We start from the raw sequence: 19,701 nt of genomic DNA on the forward strand, positions 1-19,701 counted from the left end.
GCGCCGAATTATGACACCCAGAGCCTCGAAGATACAAAGTGGAAACTTGTTAGTAGTGCAGTTTCTTTTGTCTCAAAATACTATTGCAGTACAGAGTGTGATATTAATTGAAGAATAAAAATTAAAAAGTGTGAAATTGCCACAATGGCGAATTGTCGTTATTGCTTGAAATTAGCTGAAAGGGCCATACGGCCTAAGATGGTGAAAGCTGGACATTGATATTATGCGTCTCCAGACTTCCAGCCTTCACTGTGGTAGGCTGTATGGTCCTCTCAGGTAATTCCGAGCAGAAAAAGACAACTCGCCATTGTGGCACTTTCACACTTTTCTTCCATTTTTACTGTTCACTTTATTCTGATTTCTTACGTGAATATTCGTCTTCTTCTTCCTCAACTACCGCTTTTCCCACACTTGTGGGGTCGAGGGTGCGAATTGCTTCGCACATGTGGATTTCGCCCTGTTTTACGACCGGATGCCTTTCCTGACGCCAACCCTATATGGAGGGATGTTATCACTATTCCGTCTGTCTGTGGTGGTTGGTAGTGTGGTGTGTTGTCTGAATATGAAGAGGAGAATGTTGGGAAAGACACGTAACACCCAGTCCCCGACTCAGAAGAATTAATCAGAAACGATTAAAATACCGACCCATCCGGGAATCGAACACGGGACCTCTAAACCAAGGGCAGTACACTGACAATTCAGCCAACGAGTCGGACACATACATGAATAATCAAAATACAAATATTTTTCGTTCAGAAATGCATTTTTCTTTTCGATACAAAGTTGGTGCCTTAAGCAGTTTAGTTCGGATTAAACGAGTTTTTGAGTTAAACGGGTTCAAATTCGTGTACCTCTACTGTATATAGAGTGTAACAATAATGCATGACCAAATTTTCAGGACACGTTCACCACACGTAGAAGAAAAATATGTGTTATATGGATGTGGGTCCAGACACGCTTCATTTCCGTGTTAGAACAAATTTCCTCAACATTGTACATTAATCATGGGAAACACACAGTAATTGAACGTACCAGTATATCACATCGCCAGTGTATTACATGGAACTCTTCCTACTGAGTGAGTTGGCCGTGCTGTTAGGGGCGCGCAGCTGTGAGGTTGCATTTGCGAGATAGTGGGTTCGAACCCCACTGTCGACAGGCCTGAAGATGGTTTTCCGTGTTTTCCCATTTTCACACCAGGCAAATGCTGGGGTAGTACCTTCATAAAGACCATGAGCGCTTCCTTCCCACTCCTAGCCCTTTCCTATCCCATCGTTGCGGTAAGAACTATCTGTGTCGGTGTGACGTAAAGCTGATTGTAAATATAAACCCCTTTCTTGCGTGAAATGCACAAAATGCCCGCGGTTAGCATTGATATATGCGTCAAGCCACTGTCGAATTGAATCCCGAATGCTCTGATGTGACCCTGAGATATCCACCATGACGTCAACAGTGGGTGCGCTGATTGAAATAAAACATCCAGCCCTGAACGAAGTGTGGTGATATGTAAATAACATATGAGGTTAAAAATAAGAAAAGATACCAAAGTTTTCTGATGAGTGGAGTTTTAAAGATGCATCACGGTCTAACAGAATACGTCATAAGTAGTGGGACTGACGTGATCGAAGTGTTAAAAATGCGTAACCGAAAGTAGTGATGTGAATTCATTGCGTAATGAGGAGCTCTGTAATTACATCGACCTGACTTTTACCGTATTTTGGTAAGCATCATCTAATGATATCTATGAAAATCCACAAGGAAGACGATGAAACAACATAAGGACGAAGAATGAAGAAGAAACGAAGGAAGCCAATGAGGTGAGCGTTAACATACCCCCGTTTTGATTAGAACTTCCTGATATTTGGTTCTGGCAAGTTGACATGCAGTTCAAACTTAGTGGAGTCAAGAAGGAATATACAATGTTTGATTACATCAACTTCAACGTAAATATGTAGCTGAAACCTTGGTCTTACTGGATTCAGAATAGGACAATAAATACAACCTCACAAAGCAATGACATTCATTTTTATATAGTGAACAGGAGGAGCCATGATCCTCGGAATTATCTACAGAATGAACGCGGGAATACTGACCAATCAGATAAAAATATATTTTGAGATCAGGAATACTATGATTCTCTGATATCAGAAGGTGACGAAGGATGTGAAGGAAATAGGAATACAAGGAAAGAAAATCAGCAACAGGGATGCTTACAAGTCGAGGATAAAGCTCATCGAGTGTTTTCAAGGAAAGTTAGATCTCATACCCAAGCGCCGTGGGCAGAAGAAAGGAGGAGATTGCAGAGTGAAAGAATGAAGGTGTACTGGAAAAGGATTAAAGACTAGAAACAGATGAATCTGAATTCGAATTAACGTGGTCCACAGTCAGTCAAATAGGAAGGAGAAGAACAGAACGATCGACAGCTTAAAAGATTACTCGCTCGTCTTGAGCTAGGTGGGCGGCACCCAGTCAGCTATTATGAAAAATACAGCGATTATCGTCAAATAATTCTCACCTAAAGTGCTTCGTATATTATGGCTTTACATGATTCCTGAATCAATTTTAGATTTTATATCGGTACTTATTTCAAACGATGAAATTAGCGATTATGGCAGATGAAATCACTGACACGCCAAACTTTCACGATGCCTAAATTTTAGAAAATCTGAAACTACGAGTTACTTACTATCGTGGAGTCTCTAGAATTTTTTTCTTTTGTTTTCGGTACTTGTTTTACGTCGCACCGACACAGATTGGTCTTAATAGGACGATGGAATAGAAAAGGCCTAGGAGTTGGAAGGAAGCGGCCGTGGCCTTAATTAAGGTCCAGTCCCTACATTTGCCTGGGGTAAAAATGGAAAATCACGGAGAACCATCTTCAGGGCTGCCGACAGTGGGATTCGAACCCACTATCTCCCGGATGCAAGCTCACAGCCACACGCCTCTAACCGCACCACCAGCTCACCCGGTCTCTCTAGAAATAAAGTATAACTTCAGTAGTAGTCGGTCTGGTCGCAATTCTAGTTCTAGCCACAGACGTCAGAGAAATAATCCAAGAGGATTATTTTACTATTTTCATTACCGTGCTGACAATCGTTGCCGACCTGAAAAGTGATAAAGGCCTATGCTGCTACACAAACTGTAGATAGGTTTCTCAATTCTGCTTATTTGCTGCCGGAGGAAACTCGGGAATGCGTTTCTTAGTCTATAGTAGTACTGATGTTTAAGCCCATCAAAATAATATTTCGAGGGAATCTAACTTTTTGTAGTGAACGGAGAGGAGATTCCTATTTTTGGTATTAGAATAATGAATATCGGTCTAGGTCTCCACCATTAGTTCCAATGGCCATTTATTTTTGCTCAAGTAAACAACGGGTGTTGATTTTCTGAATCATTTCAACTTGCTTATAGGCCTAAAACATTGTAGCTCGATAGATAGTAAACAAAAATGAGCATAAAAGTGTTCTTATAATTATCTCCAGCAGAGCGACGTACAGCAAGTCATTTGGTTCCGCAAGCCACATCTGGAATTCCCTACGTGATAAAATTAGGAGTTTGTCGAGCTTATCAAACTACTAGGAGCAATGCAGGAGTTCGGTGTTCATCAGTTCAGTGGATTTCACTAGTATAGAATTTAGCATATCAATAAAGCAGTATACAGTATAATATAGAACAGTTATTTTAATGTTAGGTTATGTTAAAATCAATTTGTTTTAATTGTGAATGAAATTGGTTACTCGCATCCTATTGTAATCTGGAAGAGTTTATTGAGGGAGGCTTTATAGATTGAGTCCCACTGTGGAAGATTAGATATTTAACTAACTAACTGACTAAATGAATAAATAAATAAATAAATAAATAAATAAATAAATAAATAAATAAATAAATAAATAAATAAATAAATAAATAAATAAATATACCATCTTGTCCGGCCCCGCGGTGTAGATGGCAACGCATCCGCCTGTCACCCAGTGGCCCCGGGTTCGATTCCAGGCCAGGGCAGGGTTTTTTCATTGTACATTATTAATAACCCTGGACTGGGGGCAGGGTGTTTGTGTCGCCCTTAATGTTCCTTTCCTCACATTCAACACTTCCGCAATTTCTAAATACACGCAGGTTACTAACATATCGTCGCTGGAACGGTAAAATGTTGTATTCCACAAAGCTCTTCCTATCAATTATTCTCATTAAGACTGGTCACGCCTCCCAGCCACGTATGTATATGCAGTCCGTCAGAACAAATTTTGTTGTGTTCATTTTCCTATGCCCATATGTAAAGGAAAATGAACCTTACAGTACCGTACTGTAGGAATGTACGGTTGCATTACGTATTTACGCACTCCTAGTGTACAATGCATGTAAGGTTCATTTCCGTTTAATTGTCGACATAGGAAAACGAACACAACGGACATTGTTCTGATGGACTGCGTATCCATATGTGGCTGGGAGGCGTGACCAGTCTTAAGGAGAATAATGGATAGGAAGAGTATTGCGGGATACAACCTTTTACCGTTCCAGCGACGATATGATGTAAAGTAGGCGCAAACGCTATTCTTAAGTCGTCGTCCCGAATAATTAGAATTTAAAAATACATACCGTCTTTATTATGGACTGGTATGCATTTCGGTTTGCAGCCTTCTCTGAATTAACCATGCGTCTCCGCATTTCTCCATTTTCAGCTAGCTTTTTAACTCCGTTTACTGTAGTCCACACCTCTTATCATTGATATATTGGTTGATTGAATGTGACATCCAGAGAAATATGGTGAAAGTATTTTCATTTGACTCCCATGGGTGATCTGCGCGTGTTAGAGTGTGGTGGTGGAGGTGGTAATGATGATGGCGATGATGTGGTATGCAAAGTAAACTCGTGTGCTCACCATGAAATGATGTAGTTCTTTTTCAGGCACACTTCCGATGGAGGTGAGCTGCATGTACAATTTTAAACACATACCAGCCCTCCTGCCATTCATATATCTCTGGCAATACTTGGAATCGAGCTCGGCCCGCTGTAGACGGCAGCTAATAGTGCTAAACGTTTCGCTACGGAGGTGGACAATGTGGTAAGGAGACAGTGAAACTCATTGTCAGCACATAACATCCTCCTATCAACCAACGTCAAGGGGACTGCTCAAAACTTGACGTCTCCATCTGACGAACCAATCACATATCAACAGTGCCATATGACCTCATTCCTCATTGTACCTATAAGCCGAGTATTGTCCAAGGGTACAATATGAACACTGTGGAGAGGTTTGACACCAAATCCAGCCTTTTGTCATGCAATGTAGCGATTAGAAATTATCCTGCCACTTATCCAACAGGACTGGAACCAGCTAACCACGGTATCAGACAATAAAGACTTCGCGGCTTAAAGATCATGGCCACCAGGACGTTACTTCTTATCATTTACAATTTTTAATGATAAGAAATTGAGTCTAACCAATGTTACCTTGGCCTCCAATTAAATCTCTTACTCTCCATGTCCGAGTCAATTATTCTCTCAGAAAAACCTATCTTCCTCTATTCGGCTCAAATAAACCCACCGCCGGGCTGAGTGGCTCAGACGGTTAAGGCACTGGCCTTCTAACCCCAACTTGGCAGGTTCGATCCTGGCTCAGTCCGGTGGTATTTGAAGGTGCTCAAATACGACAGCCCCGTGTCGGTAGATTTACTGGCACGTTAAAGAACTCCTGCGGGACTAAATTCCGGCACCTCGGCGTCTCCGAAAACCTTAAAAAGTAGTTAGTGGGACGTAAAGCAAATAACATTATTATTATTATTATTATTATTATTATTATTATTATTATTATTATTATTATTATTATTATTATTATTATTATTATTATTATTATTATTATTATTAATAAACCCACCAACGAAGTCGGTACATGAGTACGTATTTCTCTAGTGAGTAAGGAATAAAAAATGGAACAGGTGGAGCATTTCATGAATTTAGGATGTGTGTTTTCCTTCGTTGGTTATATACCAAGCGAAACTGAATAGAAGTGCACTGAAGCTAACACACTAAGAAATAAGTGATCTTTAGGAAAATCTTTTACATACATTAGACCTATTTTAAGACGGAATTTTCAGTACATGAGTGGAAGCTCGATAGAATTTATACATACATACATACATACATACATACATACATACATACATACATACATACATACATACATACATACATACATACATACATACATTATCATTATAGACTGTTACGCCTTTCAGCGTTCAGTCTGCAAGCCTCTGAGAATTTACTAAACGTCGTCACAATCCTCGATTTGCAACTAGTGTTGTGGCCTCATTTAGTTCTATACCTCTTATCTTTAAATCGTTAGAAACCGAGTCTAATCATCGTCGTCTTGGTCTCCCTCTACTTCTCTTACCCTCCATAACAGAGTCCATTATTCTCCTAGGTAACCTATCCTCCTCCATTCGCCTCACATGACCCCACCACCGAAGCCGGTTTATGCGTACAGCTTCATCAATCGAGTTCATTCCTAAATTAGCCTTTATCTCCTCATTCCGAGTACCATCCTGCCATTGTTCCCACCTGTTTGTACGAGCAATCATTCTTGCTACTTTCATGTCTGTTACTTCTAACTTACGAATAAGATATCCTGAGTCCACCCAGCTTTCGCTCCCGTAAAGCAAAGTTGGTCTGAAAACAGACCGATGTAATGATAGTTTCGTCTGGGAGCTGACTTCCTCCTTAGAGAATTCTGCTGATCGCAACTGCGAGCTCACTGCATTAGCTTTACTACACCTTGATTCAATCTCACTTAGTATATTACCATCCTGGGATAACATACAACCTACATACTTGAAATTATCGACCTGTTCTAGCTTTGTATCACCAATCTGACATTCAATTTAGTCTTCGAGAGGCTAATTTTCATACCATACTCATTGCACCTATTTTCAAGTTCCAAGATATAAGACTGCAGGCTTTCGGCACAGTCTGCCATTAAGACCAAGTCGTCAGCATAGGCCAAACTGCTTACTACATTTCCACCTAACTGAATCCCTCCCTGCCATTATATACCTTATTCTAATCTTGATCATTTTTAGGACGATTTGTCAGTATTGATAAAATACAGTAACATTATAGTCAATACTTACTTGTGATAACAAGTGGTTATCAACATTTTATTTAGTTCAGTACATGTTTCGGGATTCTATTCTAATCCCTTACAAAATACTCTTAGCATATTAAAACATTTAATTCTATTGCTATTACATGTTTCGTAAAGTTATTGAAATACATTCCCCTTAAAATATTGGTTATCGGGACACTGTTAAAATCTATATATCGTCGTTGCCGGGACAAAACCTCCTATGTGATAATATTTTTGGAGGTATACTGACCCGCAGCACATACATTATGAAGGGCGAGAATGCCTTGACAATATGCACACAACATTGCACCTTAGATGACAGAACCTTACCGGCCAAAGTTCTAAGCAAAAACATTTCACATAGGAGGTTTTGTCCCGGCAGCGACGATATATAGAACGCTAACGTGTGTGTTCCACAAAACTCAAGCTGTTAAACCAGAGGGAATTAAAAGTTGCGGTTTGTACCGAAATTGTCCAAATCGTCTCAAAAGTACAGGAGAAATCTTGCATTTCTTGCAAGGTCAACGGAAATATATTTAGTGTCAGGTTAAAGTCATGAAATGATCACTTCAGTAATTGCAGGCGAGGACTTACCCTAAGCCGCGATACATTCTATACTTAGCAGGTTGCTAAGCGACTAACACTTTCATTAATTATTACTACCTGTCAAGCCAGAGAGTATATACTTCCCCTGGTGATGGAAGAATACTATTCTCTGCTAGATACTCTTTGATTCTCTGACCTTCCCCAGCTTCTGAATATACTCAACAGATGGCAGAGCTTTCCTAATAACGTACTTACTCCTAATAGAAAACTTTGACGCACACACAGTCGGGAAGGTATCAAGTCGACTAGCCTTCAGCATGACCATTAACAAAACGCAGGGATAAATATTTGAAAAAGTGGGTAGTCCACTTACTCCAACCAGTATTCAGCCACTGCCAACTGCACGTTGCACTATCTCGGGCAAGATTGTTTGAAAACTTTAAGATCTTGATACGCCCAAATGGTCGAAGCACAGAGAATATTGTATGCAAAGAAGACAGTGTTATAAACTACATTGCGAACGAATCAGTTATCATGTACCTGTAATAATGTTCGTAAAACTACTGAAAATGGCAGGTAAAACAATACGATTGCGGCAGGCATATCAAGACGAGTTACCTGACCTGTTTTTAAGGAATACTGTGGAGCAGTGCACGGCTCTTCTAGTATTATTGTATTACATGTGCTTGTCATTAGACACAATTGTCATGAAACAAAACAGACGTTCGCAACTGGAACCTTACTTATTCACTGTTTTAAAATTGTTAACTAGACTATCACGTCTCTATTGCACAGTCCCTTCTTTTGTTCTTGTCCCGATCCATTGAAATGTTCTTCTATTGGTGTACTAATGTCTAAGTTGTGCGGCCCCGCAGCGTATGGGGCAACGCGTCCGCCTTTCACCTGGCGGCCCCGGGTTCGATTCCTGGCCGGGCCAGGGGTTTTCAATAGGAAATGATTAATATCCCTGGCGTGGTGACTGGGTAATTGTGTCGTCCGTAATGTTCCTTTCCTCACATTCAACACTTTACACCTCCGCCATTTACAAAATACACGCAGGTTCCTCACATGTGTTGCAAGTAGGGGCAAAAGATCTTTCTACGTCGACGCCCCGAACAAATAGCATTAAAAATGTCTAAATTCAATATATATAATTTAAAATTCAAATTATTATTCAGCCAGACTTCCCAACAATCTCTATTGACTGCGAATACATATGAAGCTCATGCGAACGTCTACCGGCGGCAGCGATCATATATCACGATAATATTGTCTAATAACAAGCACATGAAATAAAATAATTTTTTAATATTGTACCGGTAACCTATATTTAAGGTTATGTATTTCAATTATTCTAGGAAAAATGTAATAGAAATAGAATGGAACGTATCAATATGCTAAAAATGTTTTGTAGGAAGGCTTATGAGCGGATTGGAATAGAACCTCGAAGCAAGTACAGAAATAAATTAAATTTAGATAAAAATTTCTTGTCACAAATAAGTATTGACTAGGCGGGCCCATATAATCTATATTATTAAAGCTCGATAGACTCAGGATATTTTATTCGCAAGTTAGAAGTGAGTGAGATCAGATATCCATAGCCTTTAACCTGCAAAAGGAAAATTCAGGTAACCAGTGGGTGTGGGTTGTTTTCCTTGTTAAGTTCAGTTAATCAATAGTTGTTATGTACATCCCTGAAATTCAGAATTCGAGGACAATGGTGAGAGAATAATGTTGTGCATGGGAATGAATATATGACAGGGAGCATAAGAATGAAATAGCAGAGGGTAGAAATTTTAATAAACGTGAGAGGGAAACATAACGGTGTAGTGTACAGAGAGGGTGGCCTAATCTTCTTTCCACAGGCGTGGATTTGAATTACACCAGGCATCGAACAAACCAGAGACTACAAAGACATGAAGAGATAACGTAATGGACTGAAATTAACGCTGGATTGTAATAATACAATAACAACAGAAATCATTCTCCCATCGAGTGATCTAAAGTGAAACTACACCCCCACCACGTGCAGCCAATTAAGGATCAGTTAAGAGAAAAGTTACCCACTCGGATGATCTGTACATATTTCGGGCGTCACATGTCAACATTATGATTTCTTCAACCAATAACATGGCCTTATTGACTAGGTTCACTGCGTCGAATGTCGGGCAACTACTCACTATAAAATTCCACTTCCTCAAGGTATCGAAGCACGTTTTCGGAAAAGCTAGTACATAACTGAAAAATAAGTTGGAACCCCACAGAGTGGCAGACGTACAGTGATTTGAATACGCTATATCAGTTCAGAAAACATTTTCAGAACTATCAAGGTGCGGAACAAGCAATTTTAACTTTTATGGACTTTACATTTTAAAAATCAACTTCCATAATCAGTGACCGTTTTGCACAATGTAAACAATATTTTACTTAAATTATATTCGCGTGATATGAAAGCGAATTAATAGGATCTGAGGATGTTATTATGCAACGGAACGTATTCTATAATTGAATTTTTTTTTTGCTAGGGGCTTTACGTCGCACCGGCACAGATAGGTCTTATGGCGACGATGGGATAAGAAAGGCCTAGGAGTTGGAAGGAAGCGGCCGTGGCCTTAATTAAGGTACAGCCCCAGCATTTTCCTGGTTGGAAAATGGGAAACCACGGAAAATCTTCAGGGCTGCCGATAGTGAGATTCGAACCTACTATCTCCCGGATGCAAGCTCACAGCCGCGCGCCTCTACGCGCACGGCCAACTCGCCGGGTGAAAAATTGTTTCATTTCTCAAATAATATATGTGTTTTATAAATTTGTACCTTTTAATCTTCACTCAGGAGTGACGTTACCGTGGCATGATAGGCACGTGCTTTTACCGGGGAGCCTGAAAATATTCTTCTAGGAGACTGAATGGTGGTGTTCATACTGACCCGGCACCTGGGCGTGACAGTGCAGTCAGAGCTCCCACCGTCGCTGTACAGTGAAAATCAGGTTTGTCCCAACCGATATTTTTCTCATTTTACGGCCGTGCCACTGGCTTATTTCTCGTGCGGAAACCTACAATGAGTGTGTTGTAGTGAATGAAAATCAAGGTATAACTACTAATCGAAGGTAACGGGCAAATTCTCTGAACTATTCAATGCAACAGTATTTTGAGAATTTCGAATATGAAAAAAATACGTGTGGAAATCGAACCGAAATAGCTTCTACAGATGAGGTTTTTAATCATGAAAATATTTTTCGCAAAGGTTTATTAAAATACTAATTTATGTTTCCCAATACTTATAAATTAATAGTACTTAGTTTAAGTTCATAACAAGTTATTCAATAGAAAAAATGAAATTATTTGTAAACGTAGTACCCTTTTTCAAAGTAAAAATTCAAATTTTATGCTGTATATCGACGGCTTACTTCTAAAACCTCGTGCGTCCCGATACTCTTCCTACGCATTATTTTCCTTAAGGCTGGCCACACCTCCCGGCCACATATGTATATGCAGTCCCCAAATAATTATCATAATGAATCAGCATGTTTATTTAAATATTCTGTATGATTAGGTGTTGCCTTTCAGTCAACATCTGCATGATGTGTGTGCTATTGATTGCCCGATTTTTCAAGATGATAACAGCAAAGCTCATTGGGGTGGACGTGTATGTGACTGGTTTTATAAACGCTCCCCCAACCTATTATATCTCGATTGGGCTGCAAAATCACCTGACTTGAACCCCCTTTGAAAATCTGTGGGACATGTTGAAAGGGATTAAATGCCGTCGTCAATATCTCCGCAATTTTGTAGAATTGTGTGATCATATCCTAAACGAGTGGCGTAAATTTTCGATGTGGCGTACTTGCACAATCTTGGGGACTCTCTTCCTAACCTATTCCAAGCGATTATCAAGTCCAGATGCCGAGTGTAATAGATGATGCTTGTAATGTTTTATGCAGGGGTGACTAATTTGTTTGTCCGATGAGCTTATTATCTGTAGAACGTAGTATGCATAAAAGATTTACGAAGTGGTCAATACACGACAAAAACTGTCAGTTAAGTTAAGTGCTTCGATTCTCGTTAACTTTGCTAACCACTGGCTAGAGGTTCTTCTCATAATACTATCATCATTACGGGTGCCAATAATAGGACTTGCGATATAATGAAAAACTGTTAATGTACGATGTTCCACCTTATTAATGCTGAGAAAATTAAAATGTATCCAAAAGGAATGGAAAGTATACTTACGAAAATGAACGTCTTCGTTTACATGCTGCAAAACACATTTGATAAGCTACCCGTTTGGGTGTAACGGGGATCCAGTCTTAAGCAGTTTTCTAGGATTAACGCCTACATTATTTTGATGAAAATTCACCTGGAGTATCACACTTCATTTCTAGGACATTTCCCTCTCAAATTCAGGGACATCTCCTTCAATAGGTAGAGTTACTTACACAAGTACACAACCTTCAGTAATGCATTACAACATTCTACGCATGCAGTTTCATGGTATTTACTGTATGATCGAAGTCAAATAGCAGACAACAGCAAGGTATGCCAATACCAATTTATTGTTAATTATTGTCAGAGTGATTCGGGTAATAATTCAAATATGAAGGATGTTTAGAATATGTGAGTATGGGTGATATAGGAGACGATTCATCATACAGAGCCTGGACCTCTCAACTTCATAAACTGATCTCTGCCACAGTCCATAAATTGTTCTAGGAATGAAAATCCACAAGACATTTGTAATGAATGATATCATGATTGTAATGGAAATAAACACTTTTCAAAAACGTATTCGTCCTTTTTTCTGAATGGTTTAATTATGGAAAATGGCCTTCTACATGGCATTACGTTTATGAATTTCTAAAAGCGCGAATTATACCACTTTGCCCTTTCTTTTGTCATTATCACCAATACCTTAACAATTACTGGGGAGTAAATGCATGCGACTTTGACTTTCATGCCTGCTGTTTGTTCAATGTTCAACTAAATTCTTGCAAATGATCGTATTTAAGACAAATTCATTGGTTTCTAATCCTAGAATTTTTGGATTGCCTTCCTGAAATATTTTGTACTTTATGTGCAATGTGATCTTCATTATGTCAAAATATCTATATATTTTTGTGTTAGCCAATAAATGGTATTTATGTGAAATTGTGCTGGTTAATGTGTATGTTCTTGTGAAACTCTTCATGGAATAAATGACAATCAGTAAAAATTTACTTGCCTTGGAAAGCGGAAGTACATTCATATTTTGACGGAAGATAATGGCAACTTTACTGATGAATCTAAAATTGAGTGTTAACTGTACTATTCGAAGATACGGTTGACGCTGCTGATAGTGATAGTGATTATAAAGCACGAAAATTTCAAAATTTTACTAGCAGTTTCCCGCTGGCTCCGCCCGCAATGTACAGTGTATGGTGTTGTTCGTTACTATCCTCACGGATGTATTTGCAAAGTTCCTACTTAATGAAATAAAGCACATGATCTGCTGCGATAATAGAATGTAATATTGTGTCAAGAAAACACTTGAAAATACATTACACAAAGAAATTGAATTAAACCTTCCTTGGAACAACACTACGCGCCGAACTATTAAAAAGTCCTTCAAAGATCTTCGTCATGGAGACAAATGTACTCATAACTATTCTAATAATCTACTAATGTAAGTACTTATTACCTCAAAAGAAAGCGCTTGATTCACTGAGCGTTTTTAGACCAAAATGAACTGCGTACCTCAATTAGAACGAAATATATGACTGGTTCAATGAGAAAAAATGTTGAAGAAATGAGACGTCAAATTTAATGTGCACTCATAACTTTGCTCAGAATGAATCAATTTGAATAGTCAAAAGCTGAAATGAAAGAACCTGATCCACTGAGTGTTCTTAGGCCAAACCGAACTCCGTACCTCAATTAGAACCAAAGATATGATTGCTTCAAAGATACCAAAAATTGAAAAAATGAAATAATGTGAGGAAGGTGGAAGCTAAGTAATTTATAGTACCTGATGACAAATTTGTACATGAATACCTTTAAGTTAAAACAAAAATGAAGGAAATCGACCGGATAGAATGGCCGGACTGACTGACTTTAGTTTTCAATTTTTTTTAATATACAGATTTGAGAGTAATGGCAGAGATTATTATGACGTAGAGAAAAGAACAAAATTATTATGCGAAGTTCCAAATTGTCGTTGCTGGGACAAAACCTCCTGTGATAATATTTTTGGAGATAGACTGACCCGCAGCACATATGTTATGTAGAGCGAGAATGCCTTGACAATATTCACACAATATTGTATCGTTCCCGTCTGAAATACAGTCTACCGGCGCCAATCGGAGAGCTGCGTGTTCGGTTCTTAAAAATTGATCGGGCTAAAATAAATTAAAAATCTCAGGATAAAATAAATACCATGGGTATATGAACGGGAAACAGTATCATATTTCCGAAATAAAATACAAAATAAAGGGGTAAGATGGATTTATTGACTAATAAACATTATTGAAATTCGAGATAAACAAAAAAAAAATGGAAAATAATTAAAATATGGCTCAAATAAATGCCAAAAAAATTAATATGTGCCGGGCACATAATTAACATAAATTACACCAATTTACAAAGGACTTTCAAAATGAAAGCATTTACAAAATAAACGCAACGACCTGGGGAAGAAATTCACACTTCGCTTCGACTTACGCAGTTAAATTCATTTTTAACGCATCCTGACGGATATAATTCAAATTATAATTACAGGGCATACCGCGACAGAATAAAATTATGCTAAATCCGATCCATAATAAAACTATATGTACATCATTTATCATCAAATCAATATTTCAGGGACCTTAGCTTACATCTACACTGAATTTACTTAACAGACCGTTCTTATGGATGGCTTAAAAGCCTGCCTCCCAATAGAATGAGTTTCGGACTCATATTTAAGAACAAATCTTTTTCAACGCTGGCCATGACATAATCAACAACAAACCAAGTAACACAAATTAATACAAAATACTCTCACGGAGAAACCTGTAATGACATGCAATAAAAAAATTATATCATCTGTGTATTCAATATCTGAAATATAAACAATAAGATACTAGACTCCTTCATATAAAAAGAACACCTAACTCCAGGCTGAGCTATCCGTCTGTTGATCTTTCACTAGCACGCTGTAATATAAATCACGGAACACTTCTAATGCGCCAGCTATGAAACATCTTACTTCGCCAGAAAAGACTCTAACTAATTGGTTTGGTAAATCTTGCCTGAGAAATTATAATATATTTGAAAACATAAATTACGCTGCCATTCACTTCTCTGTTCATTTAATTAACACAAGGCCTCGTACTCAAACTATGGCACCCATACACATTCCTATGGCCTTAACTACATATTCCAATATAACACGACTTGCAGATATGATACTCAACACATCTGGCCTAACACTTTGGGGTCCATGAGTTCGATTCTCACAATCATAATGAACACTTGAGGCAAATCAAACCTCTCTCTTTTCATGCAGCTAACACCATTGTATCTTTCCGGGTATCCATTTTTAGACACTTCCGTCGTGTAATAACACACATTGTAATCTCAGTATCAGGCTAATCTTGCCTTTTTCTCGTAAAAACATAACTCAATACCAATTAGCTAGTTCTATCTGCGGATCTAGAAGATATTAGTTCGACGGTGCACTTTTACGTTGGTCATCACTGCCATGTACTCCTATAAACGTGCTACATGCAGGAAAAAAATACCTTGCTAAATTTTATTCCCAGACCAAACTTTAGGCTGTGTAGCCTTCATACTAAAAGAGTCTACATCTTGTACCAAAATGGATTACACAGTTACCTTTAGACATATTTATTCTCATCTACACCTAATCATTTCCCTCTTTCCCATCTTATAAAAAGGTAATAAAGTAATATATAAAAATCAGGGTTCCAAACGTGCATTTCCCTGAAACATGACACTAATCTATAAAAATAAAACATAGCTCAGTCACAACAAGACTGACATTTACATTTACATTACACTGGGATCGAATTAGCCTAATTCCTTCTATCTAAGCATGCCTATAATTAAAATGAACTTAACTGGTAGCGTCTCAGTTTCTTCATGATTCCAGGCCACAGCGTCCAGCAAATTACGCCATTATTGCACCAAACTGCATGGCGTTATCAAATACTCTACAAGTCTTTTCTTCTCTCTTCATCATGTAGTAATAGTGCTTCGCACACACCATTAAATTGTACCGATACGATGACGACGGTTCGTACAAGTTCTTCGCGAAACCGAACGCGTACCGAACACGGTATTTGCACAAACCGTGTGCAAATTACGCATACACGGGTACGGAAATATCGACAGTAACTATCGTTTTTATTGTTATTATCCCGTGTCACCGCCGCACTTTGACATACGTGATACGTGATATTATTTATATAGCAAAGGTAATTGCTCTGTTAATATACTATGCACACTCGTAACTGCAATCTATCACTTGCATTCATGTAATGCATATTTTCATAAAGGAAACGTTTCAGCTTCACAAATTGACTACTTATATGTTCAAAACTGGTCACAAAAAAGTTACTTTCCTATACCACTGGCTTAATATCAAAAACACCGACCCGCGCGGTCCACACTTCAAAAGCAGAGTGACTTTTCATTTCCAGAGGCTGCTATATACACCACACTCCGGTATTAATCATATCTTATTGGATTCCACTGGCGCGATGACATTACTGCTCACCCACTACTCTGCAAAAGCGCTGATTCAATAAAAATATGTTAATTACTTTATTAATTCAATTTAAGTATTACAACTGTTTACAGGTAGTTCTTTTAATGTTTAACTGGCTTCTATTTCATATTAAAACCGTGGAGTCTAGCTTTATAACAAATTGTCTAATAAAATAAAGAGTAGTACAGCACTGTAAATTTAGAATTTGGTAAGACTGACTTAATTTGTTTTGTAAATCCCTTCATTCTGCCATATCGCTTCCAGGGCTGTGATTGGTCCTTTTATAATCGGCCGCTCTCAAACACTCTCGTGCATCCCCGATTGACTCGTACGGAGTACGCCAGATATTCACTGTTGCTATGCTTAGATAAGAAGCTATTACTGATGTCACGCGATGACGGAATACTGCATTACGCAACTTCTAGGTCGCATCATGACTCCTGCTTGTATTAGATGCACAATGTTACACCATATTATATAATTAATATTTGGGGCATATATGATATGGCACATTCTCCCCATACCCCGTAAAAAATATGTGAAAACGTATTTTTTTATTTTTATGATACACTCTGTTGCTCCACTTCAGGTATTCTTCCGGATAATAATAGTTCACGTTCAGCTAGCAATCTCTCCTTCTCTTTCCGAGCTTCGAAAAATATTTCCAAAAGAGCTTGAAACTTGCGTTCATTTCCGTCACATTGATGACAAATTTCTGCTGGTAATGGGTCTGTGTCTTCTATATTTGCCATGTTTACATCCTCTATAGCTTCTTCTTCGTCTTCTTGATCCAGCTCTTCTTCTACTGGGTCATCTTCTTCGTCAATGTCATCATCATCTTCGTCATCTCCTAAGTCATCATCTTCTTGTACTTCATCCAACTGCTATATTTCAGTCCTTTTTCTAATGGCTCCAGTATTCCTCATATCGTAATCTGCTGCATGTGGATTCAAACCATTCTGTTCTGCTTCCTTGAAATTACAGAAATTAACGTTCTCAGCACCATGGTTTTGGTTACTTGTATTTCCCTGTATTGTTTGTTGCCATTGATCTCCGTCCTGTCGTTTATTTCTCAAATCTGTCACGTACCTCTGTGACTCAGCATTCCTTTGTTGATAATAAGATCTTTGTCTGAAATCATTCCGAATCCATTCTATTCTCCCATCTATTATAAGGTCGCCGCTGACCTGCATAACCTCTATGCCGATATCTAAATGTTCGTCCATTCCTTCCATATGAAAAATTATTTCCTCTATTATCATTCCTATCGTGGGTATATCCTTGTCCTCTCCTATCATCTGGATAATTATTGAAATTCCATTCACCTCTCCGTGATTGCTCATTTTCAACTGGTCTAGCTTGCTGTGATATCGTCTGCGTTCCTGAACTTTGCACTCTACCTCCCTTCCTAATCTTAGGTGGTGGACTTCTATCTTCCGTTAAATCAATCGTATGTAAAGCCTCCGAATGTCTGATCCTTGGTTGATTTTGTGTAGAAGTTAAATCCAACTGACGTAAAGTCATTTCCGTCTCAGTCACTGTTCTAACATTTTCTGCTATTAGATTTCTCTGCACTTCCAACGGTAATTGTTTAGATATCGCTACGATCATCTCGGACTCGGAAGGTGGTGTGTCCAAATCTCTGAATTTGATAATTTGGGAAATAAAATAACTAGCAAACGTTGTTGGAATAGTAGTAGGATATTTTCTTTAATAAAGCTCCATACGTAATGACTGCTGTATAGATACATCCCAGAATTTCTTTAAGAATGCTACCATAAATTCCTCATACGTACTGAATGTATATTGGAATGCCATCATCCATTCTAAAGCCGAATCAGATAAGAATTTGCTAATTGTACGTAATCTTCTATCAGTTGGTACCTTCGCATCTATCATATAATCTTCCATCTCTCGAAGAAATGCCCTTCGTGTTCTATCATCTAACCCACTAAATTTACGGGGTTTATCTTCTGAAGATGTACGAAATATGTTGTAAATTTGGCCTCCATTCGCCTCTCTTGGCCTAGATGATTTTTCTTCCGGTCTTGGTAAATTTAACAGATCGCTAAGTAGAGCTGGTTCACTAGCTTGACTCGCTTCTCTTTCAACGCTATGATTCTGCATTGAACACTTCAGTTTATCCATCTCCTTATTTGTTCTTAGATCAAGTAATTCTATTTTATCCTTCAAATACTGTACTTCATTTTCCATAGATATCAACTTATTCGTATTCTTCTGCGAAGATTCAGCCCATGCCTCAATATTTGCACCTACTTCTTGTATATTGACTCTAGCATTCTCTCTATCTACCCAAATCATCTTCTTGATCTCTTCACCCTTGCCTGCAATTTGACCTACAACCTCTTTTCTCAATTCCTTTTCCATCGTCCTCATCTTCGACTCAGTTTCCCGTTGTTTTTCACCTAACTTCGCTTCCAACTGATCCGCATTCTTCCGTTGTACTTCGGCTATCTGGGCACTAATTTCCTCCGTAATATTAGAAAATCTTTCTTCTGTAGCCTCGCTTAAGTGGTCGATCGCGCTTCGATTCTTGCCTATCTCAGTTCGCGCCTCCTCTAAGCTATGTGTCATTTCCTCCAATTGCTTTTCAGTCTTTACGGCTCCATCTGTTATTTTGCCAGTTAACTCCTCAACGGTTTTTCTAATCCGGTCTACCTGTTCCTCATTTCTATTCTCTATATCATCCATACGCTTCTCTAAACGTATCATGCCTTCCTGACAGCACTTTTGAACATGATCAATCTTTTCCTCCAATTTTACATTCCCCTGTACTATTTTCTCCGTAATCTGCCGCATACGCTCCTGTTCACGTTTCTCATCTTCAACCGCTGCTAACTCCATTGTTTCCATAATCCCTGTCATGCTTCCGTCTACTTCCGCAGTCACAAAGTCTATTTTCTCCTTAATTTGTTGCATACGCTCCTGTTCGCGTTTCTGCGCCTCTTGTTCCCGCCGTTCAGCTGCTTGCTCACGCTCCTTCGCCTCTTTCTCCGCCAAGTCCATCTTAGCCAACAGGTCATCTAAGGTTACCGCCATAATACCAAACCAAATACGACTACGCGGCCTAGAATCACTTCCGAAAGCTTTAAGTGGGTTCCCCAGGTTTTATAAATTAATTTCATCAGTTTCTGCGATTTACGTTACTCAAGGAAAACAAACAATATGGCTTTACAATACGCCATGCAGAAACTACCTACCGAATGTCAATAATGTTTTCATCACGCGCAATCAATATAAAATCCACGCGTGTTCAAGTATTT

Source organism: Anabrus simplex, chromosome 1, assembly GCF_040414725.1.
Source record: "Anabrus simplex isolate iqAnaSimp1 chromosome 1, ASM4041472v1, whole genome shotgun sequence".
Taxonomy (NCBI): Eukaryota; Metazoa; Arthropoda; class Insecta; order Orthoptera; family Tettigoniidae; genus Anabrus; species Anabrus simplex.